The following is a 15,766-nucleotide window of genomic DNA, read 5'->3' as shown; positions in this document are numbered from 1 at the left end:
TTCTATCAAGAAAGTTAAATAGAGGCAGTTGTCTGAAATTTTAAAAAAAAGAAAGTCCATCAGCAGAAAGCAATTCTGGTAATTTACTGACCTCTGTTGGTCGTTTTCCATAAAGACAGTTAAATAGAGGCAGTTGAACAGAAAAAAAGTCCCTAAGCAGAAGCAGACAAGTCCTAGGGCTGAGTTCCAGAGCCCACAAAGTACATACATATATAAGCATATACTAAAGTATATACTTAAGTATATACAAGAGGTCTCGAATGCGCGACCTAAAAAAGTTGTTGCTGATGAGTCACCAGCGGGGCAAGCTACAATCTGGATCTGAAGTAGTTATCAACAGTGGCGAGTTGCTGAAGCACAGGCTCCTGGTACAGCTAGCGATGAAGGTGTGAAACCTCAGATTGGTTGAAGTCTGTGCCCTGAAACGCCTCACCATCGATTGGATGCTGATTTGCATTGGTCTCATTGGAGCCCACTACTTTCAGACTTAAGATTTTATCAGGAAGCCGGATCTTCTTCAGAGGGGCAAGCTGGCAAGGTAAGGCCGACAGGCAATTCAATATCAATGGCTATGGCTTCGATAGTAACCTCGGTCTCTGTCCGTTCTCAAGACAGAAAGTTGGCAACACGTTTCGAAGACTAATTTCTTGCAGTTTGAGGACAGTGGGAGTACACTCTAGAACTCCTAAATGGTCCAGCACCGGGGAGGTATCACTTGGGCATTAGCACTCCCTTCAATAGAAATTACCTGCAAGGTCCATGGCAAATCAAGTTTAAACTCGTAGGATGGGTCAGCACGAAAGTGGGCATCCTGCAGCTTTTGTGTCCCTGAGGCTTTACAAGAGGTCAGCCAAGTGACCCTTGGAGTCCAATTCTTTGTTGTGGGTGCATTTGAGAACAAATCCAGCCCATACGAATCGCCTCACAGGGCTCAACAGGTGCAGTGCTTCTACTGTTTTTCACAGGTCAAGTGGTATTCTAAAGAACATTACTGGACATGTGGTGTGTTACATTCATGCCTGGCACTAGCTGTGAGTAGGGGTAACACTTGGGTCCTCCCTAACCAAGAAGGAAAAAGTTCCCAGGGATAACCCTACAAACGTTTGCAGCTATTCCTGTGTGCCTTACTGCAAACAAACCCACAATGCCCCTTTCTACCTAAATCCAACATGGCAGAACTTTTCTCCCCATGGTCAGAGCTTATGTACCTAACCATAGAAGTTTGGCCAGGAAAGTGAGCAACCCCTCCTCTGTGGTCATTAAAATCCCTTTGTGGGGGCAGCTCCTCTCCCACTGGGATTAAAGCCTGGCTGACTAGGATGAAAAAGGGGAGTCAGCTCTAGGAGTGAGCTATATCTTCCACTGACAGGGTAGGCATCCTTTCAAGATGTACCAGGGGCTGGGCACAGGCCAGAAGCTATCCTGTCAAGGGAAAATTATGCCTCTTATAACATTCAATAACTTTGTCTCAGCTTTGCAGGCCAATTCGCAACTCATCAAGGAGCTATTCGGCTCCTGGTTGCCAGTGTGAAGTTCAGACAAATGGGCTTCTAGAGGATTTAGGCAGGTTAAAGATAATTTTGCAATAGTACAGTTTGTAAAATATTTAGTACAAATCTGACTTTACTATTGAGTTGGATTTGTAATAAACATTTTACAAAGTCCAAGAATGAACTTTTTATCTGCTTCCTATGCAAAGATAACTATATTCACTTTTAATAATGTATCCAAGTGCTTTCCTATGGAACAGCTAACCCTGCTACAGGGAAAAAATTGGTTTTAGGTCATTGTCACTGTAAGGACATGTTTAACATTAAGGTTTTCCATGTCCTGCATCTATATATCATGCATCCTGCCTTATCGGCTTTTCAAGGCTAATTAATGGTGACATGAATAGTTAAAGGGAGGGTTTCGGCCTGTCAAAAGGGGTTATTTTGCAATGACGAGTTTGCAGTTTAAACCTGCACAGCAAGGTTACTGGTGGCATGCCTGCAGTCATTTTGTGCATTGTCACTTTCTTGGTGGCAGAATATGTGTTGCAGTCTACTAGTGACATTTAACGTACAGGCCCTGGGTAAACTTTCTACCATATACCAGAAACCTAAAGGTAAGTTAAATGTGCCAATTAGCAATATAGCTAAATTTGACATGTTTTAAGTGTCAGAGCACATACATTGGGGCCTGGTTAGAAGAGTCCCAGTGCACAGACTCCAAAGAACAGCAGTATCAGTCCTAACAAAACAAAAAGTGGGTGATCATGCAAAAAATAAATTTTCTTACAACTGTCCTACCTTGCATCAGCTTTTCTGTTATAGAAGCGTAAGACTCCACTCCCCCTGAAGTTATTGATGGCCCTCAGGAATCAATATTCTCAAGTGACCTTTCTTAGAGATTCTGTCTGGCTCATTGGGTTTCTGGCTGCTGGAACTACCCTCTCTAAATCACCATGGGATAGAGCCATTGGTTACACTGTAAACATGCCCTGTTCATCGAGAGTGCAACTGCTTTAAATGGGGTTTCCATGTTTTTTTTGTCCAAGGCATGCGCTGCACGGACTGGCAGGTGACTCTACTGACAGCTTTGGACATGGGCCAGGAAGACCGTATCCCAATATTTACCAGTTGTCCTACATCAAGCCTGACAAGGCATGATTGCAAGCAGGCACCCTTTCTAATGTGAAGAGGTCAACAGAAAGATGGCATGTCCCCTCCACCTTTGGTAACCAGTGGTTCCTATACAGAATGTCTTAATGCAATCCTGGGACACGTGGAAACTGGTTCTGAAATATATTACCATCAAAGGCTTGAATCCGCCTCATCTATCTTTAAGCATCAATATCAAAGTATGCCAACCTCACATACTGGAAGCCATGTTGTGGCACACAAGTTATCCACTGACCAGGTGAAGAGGTGTGTGCAAGAACTCTCCAGATACTTTACCATTCTGCTGCTCGCACTGGGATCCTTGTTTCCATGATGAACCTATGCTGAGAGACAACTTGAGGAAAAAGTTTCCATGTTGCCCACTGACCAAATGCTGCAGTGCTTAGCTCACTGAGTCTCCAGGCCCTCAGGGGTTGCCTTACCTGAGCTCTGAATCTGACTGGTAATTTGGGCCTATGCTATTTTCTCACTGTGCACTCCGATGTGCAACTTTTTTAATCAAACGTTCTGATAATTCTTTTGATTTTTCTCCCGTGTGCGTTCCAGTGTAAAGTTCAATGTCTCCTGTTGCACTATGGCAACATTGAAAAATGTATCAGGGGTAGATCCCTACTGCCGTACTATGGTCGCACCTAGCTATTAAAACCCAATGGTTTTGTTCACCTGATTTTTTTAAGTAAATCCCTTTTGTTCTGTATTTTTTTTTGATTCAGCATTCAATGTTTATTTACAAAATGTGTCATTTGTCAATGTTGCTTCTTCAATATTCACATTGGAACTTTCCTTTGTGAAGATTTAAAAGATTTACAATTTTCGAAATCCATTGTAAAAAAACCAATCGGTTTAAAACACCTTGCCCAATGCATTTCATGTCGTAAACCCTTCTTCAGGGGGATGCAGATTGAAAATCTAAAGCATACAATTAATGTCCTTGTCAGCTGAAGGCAGCCCTTTAAAGGTATATTGAAAAAATGTGCATGCAAAAGTGCCATGCTGTTTTATGGTGTGTCTCAAACCTGATGTGTGCGCAGTGATGTCCACTGTAAATTATTAATTCAAATGAAATGATTATGTGCAGCAGATCGCCTTTCAGTTAAAGCCCAGTTTCTGGTTCAACCGTGAAGTAATACTATCACAGTCATCGAGTAAAGGCAGTAATCGGTCAAAGCAACCCGAATATATGGCAGAGTCCAAAGGGACTCTGAGAACAAACGTGACATGTGCCCATTTCACTGTGGTTATACAAACATGCTCTATGGTAACTAGATGCATGCAACTCGGATGCTCTGTCAAGGCCCCGTCCGACTACATTGTGTGTGTAAATATTAACCCTGGGCGTAGTTGGCGAAGTAGCGCTACGCGTAGCTACACAAAGTGCACTTCGCAAACTGCGTAGTACCCTGTTCACCCTGTGCAAGATGCCGTTTTCAATGATTGCACAGTGCGGACAAGCATCCTGCACTGTGCAATCATTGAAAACAGCATCTTGCACAGTGCGAGCTGTAGTTTTCTGGCACTCGAATAGATTTTTACTCAAGCAGCAGCTTTCTCAACGCGGACTGGTAGGTTCTCATCGCGAGCGGTCGCGAGCATACGAGACCACTCAAAATGAGAATCCTGACCTCCCCGCATTGAGAATCTCGCCGGGAGGTTTATTTTCCATGCTCTTGATCGGCAACATGATGTTGCTGATCGCAAACGTGGAAAAAGTCTCGCCGGGACGTAATTTTACTTACTCGCGTTCGCCAACTTGATGTTGAGGACCGCGAGCAGTGTTTGCACTGTCCAAAGGGACTCTGAGAACAAATGTGACATGTGCCCTTTTCACTGTGCTTATACAAACATGCTCTATGGTAACTAGATACATGCAACTCGGATGCTCTGTCAAGGCCCCCTCCCACTACATTGTGTTAAGTGCAATTCGCGTAGTGCGAAGTACCGCAAATTTCGCAAACTACGGGAGCGTAGCATAGTGCTTTGCAGAGACTTAGTAAATATTTGAATGTGCACCCCATATTGTGGTATCACAAGTGGTTGTCACTGACTTTTACATTCTGTGAGTTACCCCACGTCTCATGAAGGCGTGGACCGTTAATGCAGAAAGAAGATTGATGTACTAATCAGCTATCAGCTGAGAGCATATGAAAATTAACGTCTAGTATGAGCCGCATCCTTCCTTGCGCAACGTGTGTTAGTACCTCCCGTTTAAAGATGTAGGGGCAGATTTACAAGCCCTTTGCCCCACTTTTGTGTCACTTTTAACATGGGAAAGTAACGCAAAAGTGGCGTAAGGGGCTTGTAAATCTGCCTCGTGATACCTAAAAGTGATGGTGTGTGTGCCCAATGCTCATCTAATTAAGACAAAACTATGACATACACGAAATATTCAAATGTTGAATTCATGACTTACTTAATGGAATCTACAAATTAACAAATGTAAAACAAAGAAGTAGAAATAATCAGAAAATATGTACCAATAAGAGATATGTCGTCACTGCTTGTTAGCAACCAGTGACAGCAAATAAAACTGATCAGATTACTGTTATCCTCGGCTTCATAAGAAGCACAAATATTCCAGTTTGTCATTCAATCTCCAAAGGCTGTATTGATTCCATCTTTTTGATTAAAAATAATTCTGTTCTTGCCAGTTGTTTATGGAAATCCAAATCTAGTTCAGTTCCTATTGCTTCCAAGATTGTGAATCGGGATTGGCTATGTTATGGCCAGCTTGGAGCCAATGCATGGCTACTGTGGAAATTTTGTTGTGGTTCTGGATGTTGCTTTTGTGTTCAATGATGCGTATTTTAATTTTTCGCTCAGTTTTACCAAGGTATAATTTGCCACAAGGACACTTTAAAGCGTAAATGACATTTTTGTTGTCACATGTACTTGCGTGTTGTAGTTTTATTGTATTGCCTTTAGTGAGGTGGGATAAACAGTTATTTATGATCACATTATTACAGTGGGTACAATTTAAACATCCTTCAATACTCTTGTGTTCGACTTTTTCGTGACTTTTTTTGATTAACGTTTCTTTTATGTTTTTTGAACGGATGTAAGCAAACATGGGTTTTCATTGGAATTAATCCTGTAAATCTGTTTCACTTTGGATGATTTCCCAATATTTATTGATGATTGATTTAATTCTGTGTGTGATAGTGGAATTGGTTTTTCGTGTTTGGGTTTTGGTCAACAATTGTTGTCTGTCTAATTGATTCTTCAATAAATGTTGGTGCATATCCATATTGTTTGAATCTTGTTGAAAATGTATCATTGATGTTAGCCGAAACTGAATGATCTAGAGCAATTCTTTTGAGCCTGATTAATTGTGAATAGGGTAAATGACGTTTCAGTGCGGGTTGGTGAAAGCTTTTGAAATGTAGGCTGTTGTTTCTGTCTGTGCTTTTGGTGTATACATTGGTTTGAATTCCTGTCGCAGTGATTTGAATGAGAACATCCAAAAATGCAATATTGTGCTACTCAAGTTGGTGAGTGAATTTTATATGATCGTGATGTTGGTTGAGCCTGGTTATGTTGTCTTCCAAAAATTCTGGTTACCGTTCCAGATTAAGAAGATTATCACCTATGTATCTTTTGTACATTAGTAAATGTTGTTGCCATTCGTCTTTGTGGAGTACATACTCGTGCTCAAATTTTGACATGAAGATGTTGCATACAATGGTGCTCTTGGAAAGCCCGTCTATGTGCTGTTGCATTGTACATAGCAATTATTATTCGATTAAAAATAACTGGGAAGCAATGAAAAGTGTAACAGTTCCAACAAAAAGATCTTAGGGCATATTTACAAGGGCTTTATCACCGCTTTTTTGGCTTGCAAAGCCAAAAAAGCAGAGATAAAACCAGCGCCCTATTTACAAGAGGGTGCTAACATGCATAATCACACATTATCGCCCATTTTCCCAACGCCTCACTTTGCATCTCCAATGAGATGCAAAGTGGGTGTTACTGGGCGTACCCAAGATGGACTACCTTGCAAATATCGCTGATGTTTACATCGCGATATTTACAAGGCAGCCCACATGATTTTAGCACACATTAGATTTTGGCAAAAACTGCAGTTTTCGCCAAAACCTAACGTCTGCTAAAATCCTGACTTAGCCATCCCTAACATAGGGGGTGGATTATGCTGATACAACCCTGTGGGTCGTATCAGCAAGGTTATCGCCCTTTTGCAGGGAACATTGCTGGAAAACCAGCGATGTTCCCTGCAAAAGGGCGATAACCTCGCTATCTCTGGAATTTGTATCGCCCTGGAGTAACGCGTTGTTAATAACGCGCTACCAGGGCGATAAATACCAGAGATAGCCTGCGATAATATAATTATCTCTAAGCACGGCCAGCGATAATTATCGCTGGCCATTGTTAATATACCCCTTGTTTGCTCCGATGGGTCCTTGTTTCTAAAGTGTCTATTCCACTGCTTTCAGACCTTCATTATGCAAAATTGAAGTGTACAATTAATTTATGTTTATGGTGCATAGCCACCAATCATCAAAATTCTCTGTACATAGTTAAGTGAGAGTGTTGAGAAAGGCAGAAATATCTTTTATATAAGTTTGCCATTCCTGCACAATGATTCATTTTCCATTCCATTGCTGTTAGGCGATGGGAAGAAAGATGTGCATTCATTTAAGGTGGCTTTTTGAATGTCCGTTAGAGAAACTTGTGAAATATTGATTACTAGGTTTTTGTCTTGCTGTGAAAGGTCAGTTTCCCTGTTTCTTGATCTGTTTCTTTGGCTCCTCCTTGTTTTTCTGTGAATGTGTCTGGTTGGTTGTTGGCTGCTGGGATTCGGGTTAAAAATGCCACCATAGATGTCTTTTGTCCTCCACCACTAGTTGATGGTTGTGTAGACGTGCTGAATGTTTAGACATCGGTAGTCTATTGGAGGCAACAGCAGAACCCGATACACCACTTACTTCTGAAGATTCTGCATTGGGATGTTTTTGCCATTTCTTCTCCGTGTATTCCTCCGACCAAGTGTAGTCCTCATCAAGCCTGTAATCAATTGTGTCTCTAAGGATTTTTTTGATATTTTGTTTGTGTATTTCCTTTGCATAATAGTCAGTCTTTTTGTGGAAATCTTCCAGAACAATTTTCTATTCATCGTCAGTATGTTTTTGGGATAATTCTTCTTTCGCATTGTACATTTCTTCCTCTAGTGCTTTTAGTATGTTGGATAGTTCTTCATTTATGAATGAAATCAGAGCCAGCAAACATTTTCTGAGTAGTAAATACAATTTTTCAATCAATGTTTTATTTGACTTACACAGCATGGGTTTTAAAGCTATGCGTAGACCCCTTGGTATTCTTTTGACTTTAGAATATTGAATTAATGTTGTGACATGTAGACTTTGGCTCACTTCTCTTCTGGATAGAAATTCTAACTGTTTCAATAACTGTGTGGTTGTACTTGTTTGAGGACTGAACTGTCTGACATCCTGTATTAAATCAATAATTTCAGTAGCTGCTTCTGATGAATACATTAAAGTTTCTGTTCTGTTTGCAGTTAATTTAACGATGTATTCAAAAATAATTTTGTGGGTGCACGTGGGTATTGTATGTGACTCCAAAATCTATGCTATGTTACCACTTTGCACTCCGATGTGCAACTTTTTTAATCAAAGTTTTGATACTTCGTTTGATTTTTCTCCTGTGTGCGTCCCAGTGTAAAGTGGACCCTCACTTAGCCATCTGTGACTCCATCAGAATCCTCCCTGGGAGTGAACCTGAGCCACCTCTTCTGCTGAGTGGAGGTAGTTTTGGATATCTTTCACATTTGTGATGAAGTACCCATCTGCCAAACTCTAAACCAGGTCTTATTTCTTTTGCTTTGCCATTTTGGGCAAGCCCTTGGGCACAACAGACTGGCACTTACAATTAAACTCACTGATACCACGGATGAAGAGGTCATTATGTAACACTATGGTTGCCAAGACTCTTCATTCTAAGGCCTTTTTAGCTTCCTCAGAGTTAATTCTCAAAATCCTAAACTAAATATCTGCTCTTGAATATAAAGGAAAATATCTTTCAAACAAATGCATCACAATACAAAAATTATATTCCCATGAGAAAAATTATCCGATACCATCTGAGAGCAAAAAACGATCCAAGACATGGTGTGGTCAGGCTTCATACCTAGCATAAAAAACAGTGTTGCTGGTTGACTGCAGTGTGTGTCCTGGTCAGGCAGCAACCCCAATCCTTGTCAGTATAAAGCACAAGTAAATCCAAAATTAACATGTGCTCAACCCCCTTGGCACAGAGCACTCAGGCTTAACTTAGAAGCAATGCGTAAAATATTTGTACAACACTTCTAACAGAAAAATAACACAGCACACAAAAATATCCCACAGTAGGTTAGAAACACAGACCAAAATGTAATAAATAAAACAAGACCAAAATAACAACTATCCAATCAGAAGAACCAGAGTTATCAATTTTTTAAGAATGAACTGCAGTATATCGCCTAAAAGTAGAAAGCGCCATCCATGGCTATCTTGTTGCTGTGAACCAGGCCAAAGTCAAAAGTTCAGGCCAATCGAGATTGAGTGTAGGTCGGATGCAGTCCAAGATTAGTCCGGCTGAAATTTTACCTTCTCAAGTTTGGTGCCAAGAGTCACGGGCGGTAGTCAGCATGGCGCAAAGAGCTCGCTGGGTGTCGTGGACAGGTGGACTAGAGCTTTGCGTTGGAAGTCACCCATGGGCTGATGATGCAGCTGGGCAAAGAGGTGGGCTTGCAGTGGCTCACTCTGATTTTTGGTGCGAGCAGCACAGTTGTGGTGTGAACGGGCCCGTTCATGGATGCGGAGAGACCCAAAGCTTAAATGTAAGAGCTCAAGAGCCACTCCAAGAGTGCAGGACCTGAGGGGTGCCACTTAGGGGTCAGAAACTCACTAAAGACAGATCCAGGAACTGTTAAGTAGTCTGTTATGGCCCTGAGACTCAGATCAGGAGACAAGCAGACTAGCCCTTTGAGTCACTCAGGGGTCCTGGGTTCAAGATGGAGTTGCAGGTCCAGTTCTCAGGCAAGGGGGCAGCAGGAAACAGGTCAGCACAGCAGGGTAGCAGTTTCTTGTACAGCAGCAGTCCAACAGAACAGAAGTCCCTGTAGCAGCACAGCAGTCCTTCCTCCTGGCAGAGTATCCACAGGTCCAGAAGTGTACTCAAGTGGTGATGATTTGGCCCCTCTTCATACCCTGGTGACCTGGTTCTGGAAGGTGGGATAAGCTTCTAGACAGTGTCTTAGAAGGTCATGGAATGTTCTACCTCCTATGCCCTGGCTTCAAGCTGGATGAAGTGAACCCAGGGTCAGTAGTCCCTTTGTGTGGAGACAGGACTCAGCCTATTCATGTTTAAGCTTGGCTGTGCCCTGATACTGTCTCCAATTTGTTAGTGATGGCCCATCCAGTCACACCTCCCATTGTGTCTTGCTGTCTAGGAAAAATCATGGGACCAGAGACAACTTTCTGGCAGTGGCATTTTCAAAACTGCAATTTAAAATCAGGCTTCACCATAAGGTAGGGTTTCAAATTAAAATTCCAGAGACACCAACATGAAACAGTTATGTCCTAATCCTGAAAGAGGCAATATAAATAAATCTGTAGATTTTGAAAAAAGAACTGAATAAATATCAATTATATCTTAAAGAAAAGACGCAAAAAAAATAAAGAGGGATGAGGGAGATTATAAAAGAGGACGTATCGTCACGTTCGCTAGAAAATACGATGATTATGTCCCAAAACAGCAGACATTAGAAGCCAATAGTGATAAACCGGCAAGCATTTCATCCAGCAGCACCTCACTCTCCTCAATAGACAGCGACCCAGGCGAAGGTACCAGTACTGGCCCTGGCATAGATACTACCTCCGTTTTTTTACAAGAGGTACGGAGGTACAGGCTGGGGAATCGCAAAAAGATAACAGGCGAAGAGCAAGGAGGAGGGGTGGCAAGAAACACAAGGGCAGGAACAAAAGCCAGAGAACAGAATGTGAACACCAAGAAGTAGTATCTTGTGTTTCTCAGCTGTCTTAGTGTATAGGTGCTCCCTCTATTTCTAATGAGCTGACTGTGATTAATTTGTCCTCTAGAATATTGACAACTCAGGAAGTTTTTGTTTTGAGTAAAGGCTTGAACTACTGTCCCACGAATAATTGTGACTTTGTTAATGTACACATAGATCTGTACAGATTTATACGTAAACTTAAAGAAGTATTTTGAAGAACATCCCATTGTCCATCGTGTACCTTCTGTAAGGGATAATGTGGAGACAGTTTCAACTATTGATGATGTATATAATACGCATTTACTTGCCTCATTATATGATGAGGAGGCAGTTGGAGATGTTTTTCAAGTAGCAAATGATCTGGGCATATCCGAGGATTGTACTATAGATAGTGGATTACGACCCAGCTCAAAATGTATGCCTCCGCAGTCACATGAAACAATCATAGATGAGTTCTTTAACAAAGTCACTTCTGATCTTCACAAATTGGAAGATCAACATTATAAATTGAGAGACTGTAAACATGACAACAATTTGAGTCGAGAGGATTGGACATTATTACAGGCTTTGAAAAATGATGACAGTCTAGTCATTAAAGAGGCAGATAAAGGGGGAAATATGGTCTTAATGAATTGAACTGATTATCTTAAAGAAATTGACAGACAACTGAATGACACACATTGCTACATGAAGTTGGACTCCAATCCCATTTCTCAAATAGAGAATAATATCATCTCTAAATTGTATGACTGGCATGAGTCCGGTCTACTGTCAGAACAGGAACATAAATTTCTAAGGGCTCACCACTCCAGATTTCCCTGTATCTATGCATTACCTAAGATACATAAGGGTGGACCATTTCCACCAGGTAGGCCCATTATTTCTGGTAATGGTGGGCCCACTGAAAATATAGCACAATATATAGATCCCTTCTTGCAACCAATTGTGAAGAATTTACCTTCGTATTTGCGAGACAGTTCTGACCTCCTATGCAAATTGGAGGATTTTAAATGGGATTTGGAAGATCTCCTTTTGGTAACAATGGACGTGGAAAGTCTATACACGTGCATTGAGATGCAACAGGGCTTGAGGGCCCTTAAACATTTCCTCTTTAAACACGGAGCACAGCACCTTGAACATATGCTATTGACAATGGCAGAAATGGTCCTAAGACAAAATGCCTTTTTACATGACAACGTATAGTATTTGCAGAAGCAAGGAACAGCGAAGGGCTCCAGATTTGCTCCATTGTATGCAAACCTCTTTATGGGGCTGTATGAGGTGGAGCATGTCTGGGGCCCTGGGTCAGATAATTGGAGTGGCAATGCTATATTCTATGGCCGCTACATAGACGACGTGATAATGAGCTGGCATGGAACTGTAGAAAGTTTGCATGCCTACTTCTTGTATCTGAACAATAATTCTTTTAATGTGAAACTGACCTTTCAGTATTCAGTTGATAGCATTGAGCTTATTGACCTGAAATTGTTTATTGCAGGGACTAGCATACAGAGTGACATTCATAAAAAGAAGACCTCATGCAATAGCTATCTGCATGCTACTAGCGCACACCCTCGTTCTACTATTGATGCCATACCGTATGGGGAAATGGTCCACGCTAGGCGCAATTGCAGCATGGAAGCGGATTTCATTAAAAACATAGATAACATCAAAACAAACTTCATCAAAAGGGGTTATAATAGTACCTGCTTAGAAAACGCTGAGAAGAAAGTGCATTTGCTAAAAAGAAAAAAAGCACTAATACCTAAAGCCAAAGAGCGAAAGAAGAAAAGTAAATATCCGTCTGAGGTTTTATTTATTACGGAATATAACATCTTTAGTAACCATATATATGATATCTTGAGAAAGAATTGGCATATGTGGGGATCAGATAGTCTCCCTCCTGGCACAGTTTCTAAATAACCCAGAGTAATCTATCGCAAAAGCATGACATTGAAAAGATTGCTTAGTCCCAGCTATATAAAAACTTCAAATAAACCGAAACTCATGTGGTTATCAGATAAACCTGTTGGTTTCCACATATGTGGAAACTGCTGTATCTGTAAATATGGTCAGAATAGACTGAAATAGTTCAACAGCGGTCAATCAAAGGAATATTTTGTTAATTGCTTCATTAACTGTAATACCACCTTCACCGTTTACATGATCAGCTGTGCCTGTAAAAAGATCTACATAGGCAGCAGTATCCACAACCTAAAAATACGAATTCAGGAACACGTGAGGGCTATAAAGAATTGTGACATGAGGTACCCAATTGCAACACACATAAATCACGAGCATCCTGATGATAAGAATATCTTATTTGCGGGCATTGATCATGTAACGCCTCTTGAGAGAGGAGGCAACAGAGAACTAACCCTGAGGCAATGAGAGGCAGTCTGGATTTGTCGTCTTAGGACTGTTAAGTATGGACTGAATGTCAATGATGAGTTTCATCACTTTTTAGTAAAGGGCAATGCTTAAAAGATGATATGGGATGATTTGAGTTGTCTGTATATATTGATCCTTATTCAGACACCTATATGTGATCTATTTATATCTATAATCTGTAGACATACAAAATTGATAAAGTTGTAAATTGGATGCTAAATCTGCATATAAGATAAGATAATGAAGCACAATTGTGTGTATGAACATGTATAGGATTTATGTCAATTATTTTGTATTCTAAAAAAAAGTATGGCGAATTCCATTAAGGACTAAAAATAGATAAGACAATTAAGTATTTACCATAATAATGCTTTAACTGATGACTCAATATATGTTATGAACTGTATATTTTTATACGAGTTGGCAACTTGATTTATTCATCATAAGAACTTTTGATTATGAGCTTGTCGATACCATACTAGATCACTACTATAATTATAATAGACTTTGAAACTTGATATAGCGTGAATGGTTTGTAATAGACATTGAAGAAATATGGGAAATTGATTGCTTCAAAATGGTAACCAGTTTGGTGGCCGATGTCAAACTCTGTCCGGCTTTCCGCTCGTACGCATATAATTGGGCGGAATTCATCACATAGAAGATGTGGACAGTTCTTAATATTTGGAAAGGTTAATAATCCATTCCGTAGGACAAAATATAGAGAGTTCCGAGATATTTATTGAGAAATACTTTGCTATCTTATCGTTTCATAATGGCGGCCATGTTAGGGGTTTACGTAGTCCCTTTTTTGTGGCTTCCATCTGTATTCACGCAATCAGGTGGCGTTCGTTGGGACTCAGACAATCAGGTGTAACAAACACATAGTATAAAAATGCCCCCAAAAAGTTACTCGGTTTCTCTTTGCGGAACCGATGTATATGGACGTGATGGGTCACCATGCCACTTTTTGAGTAGGTACAATGCAGAGAGGGACAATTTTTGCATTAATAAAACTCAAAGTGTGATAAACTGGTCTATATCTGTATTTCAGACACAAGGCCATTTGGGAGCAGTTAATTTAAATATACGTTTGCAAACCGATTCCTTAAAGTCAGCATCTCATTAATGTGGGCCGATGGTGAGTGTTTAATACATCATGAATTATTGCGTATACTAGATTGCATCTTCATATCGGCCGCATGATTTTTGCTGACAAGAATTGGAGTAGTTTGTGGCCACATACATAATAAAGTGCAGTTTTTTCAATCGATTGTCATTATGGCGGAGTAATTTGCATGCCTTTTTTACCTAATATAAACTTGAATTTTAGATGGATGTTTGAAAATATGATATGGTGCTTATATTTAACACTTTTGCATATTGACTAAATCTATACCTGTCCTATACCATATTCATGATCTGCTCCATGAACAAGTTGGTGGATCTTAGCGTAACATATTGCTATCTAGTTGGTAATTATTATGTCATGATGCTAGTATTTGTAACATCAGAGACTCTATATCCCTTTATCTAGATTTAAAAATCCACGCTGACTCCTGTGCTGTTGTTTCGTTTCGCTCCTGAAAAACAAATGGAGTTCTAACTATGGTTTTCGTCACCTGGACACTTACCGGGTGAGTGTTGTATGGATCTTAGAGAAAACACGTTGTGTGACAACTTTGTGCTCGGTTATTATTCTTGTAACTATAACTTTGGACAATATATATCTTTTCCAGGGTGAATGATTTTGCACTGGGCCTAGACTTAAGTAACAATTGACACGTGTCTCTGCTGCCGAGTTATTTTCGTGGTGAGTGAAGAATAAGGTTCTTATGTATATTGTTTTAATATAGAACTATAACAGATAATATTGTGCTGGAATAGTAATTGCTTGTGGGAAGATGATATCAGTGCTCGAAATTCGTTAGTTAGTACTCAAGCTATGACATATAGACATCACATGCTTAACCATGCTGGAGTTAAATTAATTCATATATAGTCGTGGCACACTATATCGTGCCATGATGATCATAAACGGTAATCATATACTTTGGCCTACCATGATCAAATCATACAGATGACATATTGGGATATAATATTCGATTAGTAATGATGCTTGAAAGTGTCATGAAAAATCATCTGTCATAAATGACTCTATAGTGTTTGTATAAATGGATTAGAAGCACGCATATCATTGCATTGCATAAGTGCCCGAGTTAGTTATAATGGACAAGACTCTGGCACCATTTGAATCCTGGTCTTCTTTGCGGTGGATAATGGATACACGTGAAATGTACTTTAGAGTCCATAGGTTTGATGTTTCTTTGTAAAATGTATTTCTAGTGAAAAAAATATATACACGATATATGAATTATACATTATATATCTGCGTGTCTTTCCTGCAGTGATATGGACCTATTTGTAAATATATGACCTACATTTTTAGATTCAAAAGAAAGAGTTGTTTCAATGTTTCCCCTTTCCTTTTCTCCCTCTTGTGATTTCCTACTGAAAACAGGCCGGATATATTTATATATTTTTGTAACAATGAAATTGATGTAATTAATCTTCTTGAAATGTAATTATATAAGGATATGCAATGGTGTTGGTTTAATTGCAACAAATGTGTTTGTTCGCATCTATTGTTATATGAGTGTTTTAAAATGTACATATATATGTGTTT

At 40.0% G+C, this 15,766-nt stretch overlaps 1 long non-coding RNA gene across 1 annotated transcript in view; it reads left to right on the top strand.

Moving 5' to 3' along the window:
• LOC146831367 (uncharacterized) overlaps nt 1-14,711 on the top strand; it is a 691,452-nt gene extending 676,741 nt beyond the window's left edge. The window contains exon 4 of the long non-coding RNA XR_014961274.1: nt 14,618-14,711. This is a non-coding gene — a long non-coding RNA (uncharacterized LOC146831367). The remainder of the gene's footprint in view (nt 1-14,617) is intronic.
• Nucleotides 14,712-15,766: the final 1,055 nt, after the last annotated feature.

This window comes from Triturus cristatus, chromosome 5_1 (genome assembly GCF_964204655.1).
Source record: "Triturus cristatus chromosome 5_1, aTriCri1.1, whole genome shotgun sequence".
Classification (NCBI taxonomy): Eukaryota; Metazoa; Chordata; class Amphibia; order Caudata; family Salamandridae; genus Triturus; species Triturus cristatus.
This window is presented reverse-complemented; position numbering and strand designations above follow the sequence as displayed.